This window comes from Mobula hypostoma, chromosome 21, assembly GCF_963921235.1.
Source record: "Mobula hypostoma chromosome 21, sMobHyp1.1, whole genome shotgun sequence".
In the NCBI taxonomy this organism is placed as follows: domain Eukaryota; kingdom Metazoa; phylum Chordata; class Chondrichthyes; order Myliobatiformes; family Myliobatidae; genus Mobula; species Mobula hypostoma.
Genome location: NC_086117.1, coordinates 37,146,402 through 37,155,971, shown reverse-complemented (window position 1 = coordinate 37,155,971; position 9,570 = coordinate 37,146,402). Strand labels below are relative to the sequence as shown.

The following is a 9,570-nucleotide window of genomic DNA, read 5'->3' as shown; positions in this document are numbered from 1 at the left end:
CATGAGCAGAATCTGCCTCAAATTTCTCCGAGTCCATTGTGAGAAGAACAAACACCTCTAGCTCAGGGTCTGTCAGGCAAGCCAGCCTTAGTTCTTGAGGTTGAAACAATGGTAGCATATGTGCGGGAATTTTTTTTAGTTGTTGAGACACAGGGTGGAATAAGACATTCTGGCTCTTCGAGCCATGCCGAACCACCAATCCCCTATTTAATCCTAACCTACTCACAGAACAATTTACCATGCCCAGTTAACCTATCAACCAGCACGTCTTTGGACTGTGCAAAGAAACTGAAGCACCCGGAGGAAAGCCATGTGGCACAGGGAAAATATATAAACTCCTTACGGAAGTGGGAATTGAACCTGGGTTGCCTGTATTGTAAAGCTTCATGCTAACCATTATGCTACTCTGCCACCCATGAGGTAGCCTTTCACTGTTCTGAGAGTCGAAGGAACAACATTGTAGTTCTTCCTCTCAAGTTTCAGCAAGTCATCTGTGACTATATGCTCTCATATGTCAATCTTACTTGTGCCTGAAGTTCAATATAACCATACTGTTTCCTCAAACAACTCTTTGAGGATGCATGAAGAGGGGCATTCTCCTCTTCAGTGATCAAAGACATCTCCATGGGCCTGATGTAAAGGGAACAGATTTCACACAACCATTGACATTGTGCTTTGCCATTGAAACCCACCAAAATCTCATTGAAACAGAATGGTATTTGGAGTTTAATATATTTATTTCTTAATATATTTTTAATTAATTTTAAATAATTTTAATACACACATAATTCATGCTGCCCTATTATATCTCTACATAAATGACTAGTTATTATACTTTATACTTTATTGTCGCCAAACAATTTATACTAGAACGTGCAATCATCACAGCGATATTTGATTCTGCGCTTCCCACTCCCTAGATTGCAAATACTAAATATTACAAATATTAAAAATAGTAAAAATTAGTAAATATTAAAAAATTAAATTATAAATCATAAATAGAAAATAGAAAAATGGAAAGTAAGGTAGTGCAAAGAAAACGAGAGACAGGTCCGGACATTTGGAGGGTACGGCCCAGATCCCAGTCAGGATCCGTTCAGCAGTCTTATCACAGTTGGAAAGAAGCTGTTCCCAAATCTGGCCGTACGAGTCTTCAAGCTCCTGAGCCTTCTCCCGAAGGGAAGAAGGATGAAAAGTGTGTTGGCTGGGTGGGTCGTGTCTTAATCTAACTGGAATAAAGTTAAAACTTTATTGTACTTTATAAGGTTAAAACCAATCATCTCTTATCTAGCTGACATTATTTTATATTGAAGTCAGCTGTCTTTTTGAATGATTTGCTCATTCTTCTGGGTAAACTGAACTGAGTTTTAAAAAGAGGAAAACAATTTAATTCAATTTATCGATAGTTGATCTTGCTAGTCCAAATCATTTCAGAGATTTCCTTCCTCCAAAGCAGAGATTTCAAAATGAACATTGACACATCACTAAGGTGCTGAATATCAGGGGTTGCATCATCACTTCTCCATTTAATTTCTTCAGATCTTACAAGTTACAATGCTGTTTGGGTACTGGAGCTTGCAATTCCATTCACTTCACTATGACAATCATAAACTCTTAGGTTTTGTAACTTCAAAACATCAAATTAATTCAAAGAAAGACATGGGAGTCCAAAAAGTGGATCTAACTTTGAGTTTATTTTAAATGAGGTGTATGTACATCACATGGCAGTGCAATGATGTTTGTAATTAACATATTTTTACTTATAACCCGTAATTAATTTTTTTAATAAACAAAAATGCTTAATCAAACTATATATATGGGAGCAAATATATAAATCTAACCTTTTAACCTAGAGCATCAAAAGTGGAGGAATTGCATAGTAAGTTAGTACTGACTGCAAAGTTTGTTGCTATTTACATACTTCCCTGATGGGTTAACATTTGAAATGGTCAGGAATGTAAAGTGAGCAGCATTATATCTGCCAGCAGTTTCAGAAATGACCAGATACTTTGTTTTCTAACAAAGATAAAGGAATCATGAAGCTGTGCCACTGTTCAATTGCATTATGATTTTCCAGATGTGCTGCTATTGCTTCCTTAATAATTCATCCTATTAAGAGTCTGTGTCGGGTACTGCAAATCTTTTAGTTTCTATGTTTAAAGACAGCTAGTATTTCATTGGAGACAGCTTAGGAAATATTCTCTGGAATGATTTCCATTACAGAGGGGTGCTCAGATGAGAAAAGGTTAAACATGTTGGCACATTTTTTTAGAGTTTATAAAAATGATCAATAATTTATTGAAATGTGCAGGGGATCAGATAGGATAAATACCAAGAAGGTGATTCTTTTTATTGACAAGATCAAGAACTGGAGGGCATAGTCATGAGGGGAAGCCTGTTCAAGACTGAAATACAAAGAATCTCTCATAAGGTTGTGAGTCTTTATAACCCTTTGCTACAGAATGTTGTGGAGTGCAAAGTTATGGTATATATTCAAGATAAGGGATGGACAGTATTTCTAATCAGTAATGTGTGTGGCTCTGTGGCGCAATGGACAGCGTGTTGGACTTCTAAGAGTGAACTGAAGAGTAATTCAAAGGTTGTGGGTTCGAGCCCCACCAGAGTCATCATTTAACATTTTCTTGTAGGGCTGAAGAGGGGAAAAAAGGATTAGCCAAGATTAAATGGTGGAGCAGACTCGATGCCAAATGGCATAATTCTGCTCCTGTGTCTTATGGTCTCTTATAGTAATGGAATCAGTAGTAATAGGAAAAAGGCAGAAAATGGGCGAGGAATATCAGATCAACCATGATACTAATGAGTGGTGGGACAGGCTCAAGAGTCTGAATGGTGTCCTGCTGACGCTAGATGTCCTGGTCCTTTTGTTGAAGTTGTAGAGTATACTGTGTCAATCTGTAATGGAACTAAAAATCCAGATATGAAAAGGTGGGACTACAAAATTATTTTCATTCAGAAAGGATTAGCACATAGTTTTCAGTAGATACAATGACAACAGGGAGGCACTGGCAAGGAGGCATATTAGAATCTATTGGTAGGTTATCTAGTTTAAGATGGTACTGGTGAAGCACAACTACAACTTGCTGGCAGCAAACACAACTATTAACTGCTTCATTATTCACACATTTTCTTTTGGAGCAGGGCGTTTGAACTGCCAGTATAACGTGGAATTTTTTGTGTTGCGAACTGAAGACTCAAATGTGCAGGGTGGTTGCATTGTGGCATGTTGAATTGAGGCAGTGGGGCCCGGGCCTGAGAGCAGGGAATGAACCAATGTTTGACTGTTGCTGGAGCGGTCTTGGAGCAGATTTGAAATGGCATATCTGAGGCAAGGCAGCGGAGCCTGGGCCCAAGAGTGAGGAGAAAGCCAAAGTTTGACAGATTTAATCACTGGGCCAAATTGGAAGGGTTGGTGTATGCTGAATTGAGGTGGTGGGCTCTGGGCCTGAGAGCATATCAAAGTGCCAGAGAGTGAGCACCGACTCACTGTTTGGCACCATTTAAGCACAGGGCTAGATTGAAAAGGTCCGGGTGTTGGGTCATGTCACCACTCTGTGAGGCTTACCCATCTCTATACTGAACTTAGACTGTGGCCTGCAACTAATGGGTTCCTGGACCGGCTGCAGTGATGACCGGACTCGTGGCCGTGAACTCATTTTCCTGAAGTTCAATTCTGAATGTTACTTGCTTACTTCATGATTTGCATGATTTGTTTTTTTTTTTCTCTGCAGATTGTGTTTTTGACAGTCTTCTTTTTTCAATTGGTTTCTTTATTTTGTGGCTGCATATAGGGAGATGAATTTCAAAGTTGTATACAGTATACATAGTTCAGTAATAAATGTACTTTGAACTTTGAACCTTGATTACATCACCAACAACTCCTGAAGTGATGGCATGGCTAATCTAGTCCAAAACCTTCATATCCAGAGGGACCTCCTGTTCCTCTGAGAATTTGCACTATGTTTTGTTTTATATCGAGATGCATCTGATTTTCTGATGTGTTGTTTTTCGTGATGGGGGCAAATTAGGCCCTCACTACTCTATTTTGTTCTCAAAAGATTGCACGCACACCAGGTGACTTACATACATATTTTTAGACTTCCACTTGATCTGTGAATGCTGCAACTCCATGCTCGAGACATGCTGCATGTTAGAATTCCCATCAAAATATAGTATGTTTGGCATTTGGCCATGGAAAGTTCTTTCCAACCAAAGCTGAAGAGCACACCAAGGATGAAATAAATTCTGGAGGTATCCTCTGAGAATCTCGTGTGACAGAGATTCTGTATTCCTCTTGATTGGTCAACAGTTTATTGCCAAGATATAGAGACTACACTTGTTTAATGGCAATGGCCTTTAAAGACCAATTGATGACAAATTTGTGGACAGATAAACTATAGTTCATTATGATTCCACAGGGATGAATCTTCGCCTGGCTCAATTACTTACTCTGATAAACTGCCAACATTTGTTATCAAGAAATAAACTGAACACCATTTACCAACCTCCCTATCAAAATAACTATTTAGTATTAGCTTTAAATATATTTTCAATTCCAGTTTATTGAGCTAATAATCCAGACAAAGATTCATAAAATATATTTCTATACTCCCAGGATTCTGAAAATGTGTTGCAAATTTTAACGTTATAATATTGGCTTAGGATAAGTATTTGTTTTCTTTGAAGGACAGCTTTAATTCAGATTATATAGCTCACATACTTTTTCCCTGAAGCATCATGCACTTATCTCTGATTTAATTCTAACTACCCATTAATCTCTTTAACTTTCTCTGGAATCAACAGTGTCCCTTTATTGTGTGATCATCCACATTATCATCCTTCCCGGCATGATGGAAGGGTGAATATTAAAGAAGTAGTGATCAAATTATTATACAATTAAAGACAGAAAATGCTGGAAACAGTCATTAGGTCAGGCAGTATCATTAGATCATAATATCATGTTCAGAATAACCATGCAAAAGGATATAAATAATGACACAATGTAAGAATGATATTGGGAGAAGGGACAATTTCAATAAAATAAGATCTTGCCCAGGTACATTGATTGAGCAAAGGTGGAGGCATTTTAACTGCAGAAGGATAGAGGAGTCAAAGCTACCGTCATCAACAATAAAGGAGGAAAATGAGAGCAATGAAAAAAGATCATATAATGGATAACCTTCAACGTTCTTCTTAATTTCTGGTTTTTCGCCTCGATCGTCTTCAAACAATTCCTGAATATACTCAGTCCATCTGTTCATAATCTCATCTTTTCCCATGATAATGGTATCGTCCTTTGCTTTCAAACATCCACCTGAAGAACAGAGGAGCTTTTTACCAGTGATATTCTTTATCAAAGCATTTGATAAAGTGAAGCACAATAAGTTGTTTGAAATATTACAGGAAACTCTGGATCTAGATTCGAAAGACCTCTGCCTAATCAGAAATCTGTACTGGGAACAAACTGCCGCTGTAAGAATAGATGGAGAAGTGAGTCAGTTTACGAATATCAAGAGAGGCGTTAGACAAAGGTGTGTTTTCTCCCCTGATTTGTTTATTGTGTACAGTGAAACAATATTACAAAAGATAAGAGACATCTTGGAATCAAAGTTGGTGGTGAAAACATCAATAATTTCAGACATGCGGATGGCACTGTGTTAATTGCAAGTACAGAGGAAGAACTACAAAACTCAATTGATATAGTTGTTGAAGAAAGTTCAAAAATGGGTCTATCTGCCAATTGTAAAAAGGCAGAACGTATGGTGATATCCAAAAAGAAGGACAATCCTATCTGCAGGCTGAAAATAAATGGTGAAGACATAAAACAAGTACAGAACTTTTGCTACTTATGAAGCTGGGTGACATCAGATGGCAGGCACGACATGGACATCAAAAGAAGAATAGGGATGGCAAAAGACACCTTTATGAGAATGAAGAGTATACTGACCAACACTAAACTAGGCACAACCCACCTCAGAGTACTGAAATGTTACGTTTATCTAGTTATGTTATATGGATCAGAATATTTGATAACATCTAGTAACATGAAGAAATGAATTGAAGCAGCAGAGATGTGGTTTTTGAGGAGGTTGCAAAGAATATCATGGATGAAATGAATATCTAATGAGGATGTCATGAACAGAGCAAGCACAAAAAGAGAAATAATGTATGAGATCATGAAAAGGCAACGTAACTTCATTGGACATGTAATTAGGAAAGAGGAGTTAGAATGCATGGTAATTAAGAGAAAGATTGAAGGGAAGAAAGCAAAAGGAAGGCAAAGACAAATGATGATGGAGACAGCAGCCAGAGAACTGGAAATGAATACCAATGAATTGATCCACTTGACCTGAAACAGGAGTATGTGGGCCATGGGCAGACAAAGCTCAATCTTGGCATGGCGCCTGATGATGATAGATAACAGTCACAAGAGAAAACTGGGTCAATTATAGAATAAATGAATAGGGAAAAAGAGAGGCAAAAACAAAGCATGAGAAAATACTGGTAACAAAAGGAATACTAAAAAAAGTATGCATTTGAATAAGAAAACTATTATAGAGAAGAGATGAGAGACAAATTAGGGACCAGAAAGAAAACCTATTCATAAAGGCAGAGAATATAGCTAAGGTGTCTAAAGAATACTATGCAAAAGAAGAAAGTATTGCCGGAAGTTTAGCAGGGGAAGATGTAGTTCAGAATCTGCTTGGAGTATTAATTGACAGAAGATGCAATGGAAAACCTAGCTATGGATGAAATGGATAGATCACTTTGATCAGATGGAATGCCTCCAAGGATGGGGAGGGAAATAATAGAGGAAATTGCAGAAGACCTGGGTGCACACTTCCCAGACATTGATAGATTCAGTGCTGATGCTTGAGGATTGGATATGTCAAAGGTTTCACTTCCATCAAGACTTTGTACTAAGGCTAAATCCAGTAACTACAGGAGAGTCAACATCCTTGGTGATAAGGGAATTTTGAGAAGCAATAATCTGGCACAGAATGAGCTGCTGACTAGACAATCTGGATTTGTTGAAGGCAAAACACATCTACTTATCTTGCGAGAGATTTTTTGATGAAGCAATGAAAGTTGATGAGGAAAACATGGTTAATAAAGTATATATGGGCATCAGAAGAGTATTTGGTAACGTGACACATAGTAGGCTTCTCATCAAGACCAAAGACCATGAGTTAAAAGGCCTGCAGCAGCATGGATAGAAATTTGGCTATGTCACAGGTAATATTATAGTTGTGAAATCTTTTTTTTTGGACTGGAGGGAAGTGGATAGTTGAGACTCCAATAGTTTAGTTCTAGGATCACTCTTGTCTTAATATATTGTATATTAATATTTAGACTTGGACTTGCTGGGAAAGCTTTCCAAGTCTGTAGCATAAGAGCACTGTGAACTGCTTAGTGGTCATGAATGGATCTGAAGGAGATTTCGACCGGCATTTAAAATAGGTAAAAGGTTGGAAGATGAAATTTAATGTTGAAAAATGTGATACATTGTATTTGGTCAGAAGAGTAAGGGGAAATATAAATGAGAGGGCACATTTATAAAAGGTCAGAGAGAGATGGACATGAAGAAAATAACTCACAATTTCTGCAATGTTGTGATGTCCGGGTCAATGTAACATCATTTCCAGCATTCGCTGCAGTTTCAACCATGCAGAAGGGAGGGGAAACAGGTCTGGATGCTGAATACAATGGAATTAGCCTTATCACTGCACCATCAGACTGCTTGTGGATAGCTCCAATGCTCTTTGTCAAGGTGACCAAATAAATGGCATTAAAAGATACTAAAAAAGTTCACTGGGAAAGAGCTTTGATGAGAAATTACTTACATTGATTTGAGCACCATTATCAAGATGAGTCTTTATTGCTTGTCCCTGATTGTCCTTGAATTGATGGATACTTGCTTTCATAACAATGCTGGAGAGGTAGTAATGGGGAAAAATGAAATAGTGGACAAACTGAATAAGTATTTTGCATCAGTCTTCACTGTATAAGACCTTAGCTGTATGATGGAGCTCCAGGTGTCAGAAGGCATGAAATGTGTGAAGTTACCATAACCAGAGAAAGGGTTTTTGGGAAATTGAAAGGTCTGAAGGTGGATAAGTCACCTTGGCTACATGGCATACACCTCAGAGTTCTGAAAGAGGTGCCTGAAGAGATTGTGGAGGTATTAGTAATAGTCAATCAAGAATCACTACATTCTGGAATGGTTCCTGAAGACTGGAAAATTGGAAATGTCACTCTACTCTTCAAGAAGGGAAAGAGGCAGAAGAAAGTAAACTATAGGCCTGGTATTCCGACCTCAGTGGTTGGGAAGATGTTGGAGTCAATTATTAAGGACAAGATCTCAGGATATTGGAGGCACATGATAAAATGGGCCATAGTCAACATGGTTTCCTCAAGGGAAAATTTCGCCTGAGAAATTTGTTGGAATTCTTTGAAGAAATGACATTCAGGATAGACAAAAGAAAATTGGTTGATATTGTGTAACACACAACAAAGTTGCTGGTGAACGCAGCAGGCCAAGGCAGCATCTCTATGAAGAGGTACAGTCGACGTTTCAGGCCGAGACCCTTCGTCAGGACTTCAGTTATTGTGTACTTGGGTTTTCTTTTAACTTTTACAAGGTGCCACATGTGAGGCTGCTTAACAAGGTATGAGCCCATGGTATTACAGGAAAGATTCTAGCATGGATAAAGTGGTGGCTGATTGTCAAGAGACTAAGATTAAGAATAAAGGGAACCTTTTCTGCTTGGCTGCTGGTGACTAATGATGTTCCACAGGAACTATGTTAGGACCGATTCTTTTTAAATCATATGTGATTTTTTTTGGATGTTGGAATTAATGGCTTGTTTGCAAAGTTTGCAGACAGTATGAAGATAGGTGGAGGGGCTGCAGATTTGAGGAAGTAGAGAGGCGACAGAAAGACTTAGACAGATTAGGAAAATGGGCAAAGAAATGGCAGATGGAATACAGTGTCGGGAAATTATGGTCATGCACTTTGACAGAAGAAATAAAAAGGTTGCAACACACATAAAAATTATTGGTCAACACAGCAGGCCAGGCAGCATCTATAGGAAGAGGTACAGTCGACGTTTTGGGCCGAGACCAATAAAAAGTTTGACTATTTTCTAAATGGAGAGAAAATGCAAAAAAAAAAACTGAGACACCAACGGACTTGGGAGTCCTTGTGCAGCATTCCCTAAAGGTTAATTTGCAGGTTGAGTTGATGGTGAGGAAGGCAAATGGAATGTTAGCATTCATTTCAAGATTAAATTATTAAGACACTCAGTCCTTGTTTATTGTCATTTAGAAATGCATGCATGCATTAAGAAATGATACAATGTTCCTCCAGAGAGATATCACAAAAAAAACAAGACAAACCAAAGACTAACACTGACAATACCACATAATTATAACATATAGTTACAGCAGTGCAAAACAATACCATAATTTGATAAAGATCAGACCATGGGAACGGTAAAAAAAAGTCTCAAAGTTCCAATCGACTCCTGATAGTACCAGATAGCAGGCGGC

The 9,570-nt window shown here is 38.1% G+C and overlaps 1 non-coding gene across 1 annotated transcript; it reads left to right on the top strand.

The window, feature by feature from the left end:
• The first annotated feature begins 2,536 nt into the window (after positions 1-2,536).
• trnar-ucu (transfer RNA arginine (anticodon UCU)) lies at positions 2,537-2,627 on the top strand. The gene is given in 2 exon segments: positions 2,537-2,573; positions 2,592-2,627. It is a non-coding gene; the product is annotated as a tRNA-Arg (tRNA).
• The last annotated feature ends 6,943 nt before the right edge of the window (positions 2,628-9,570 follow it).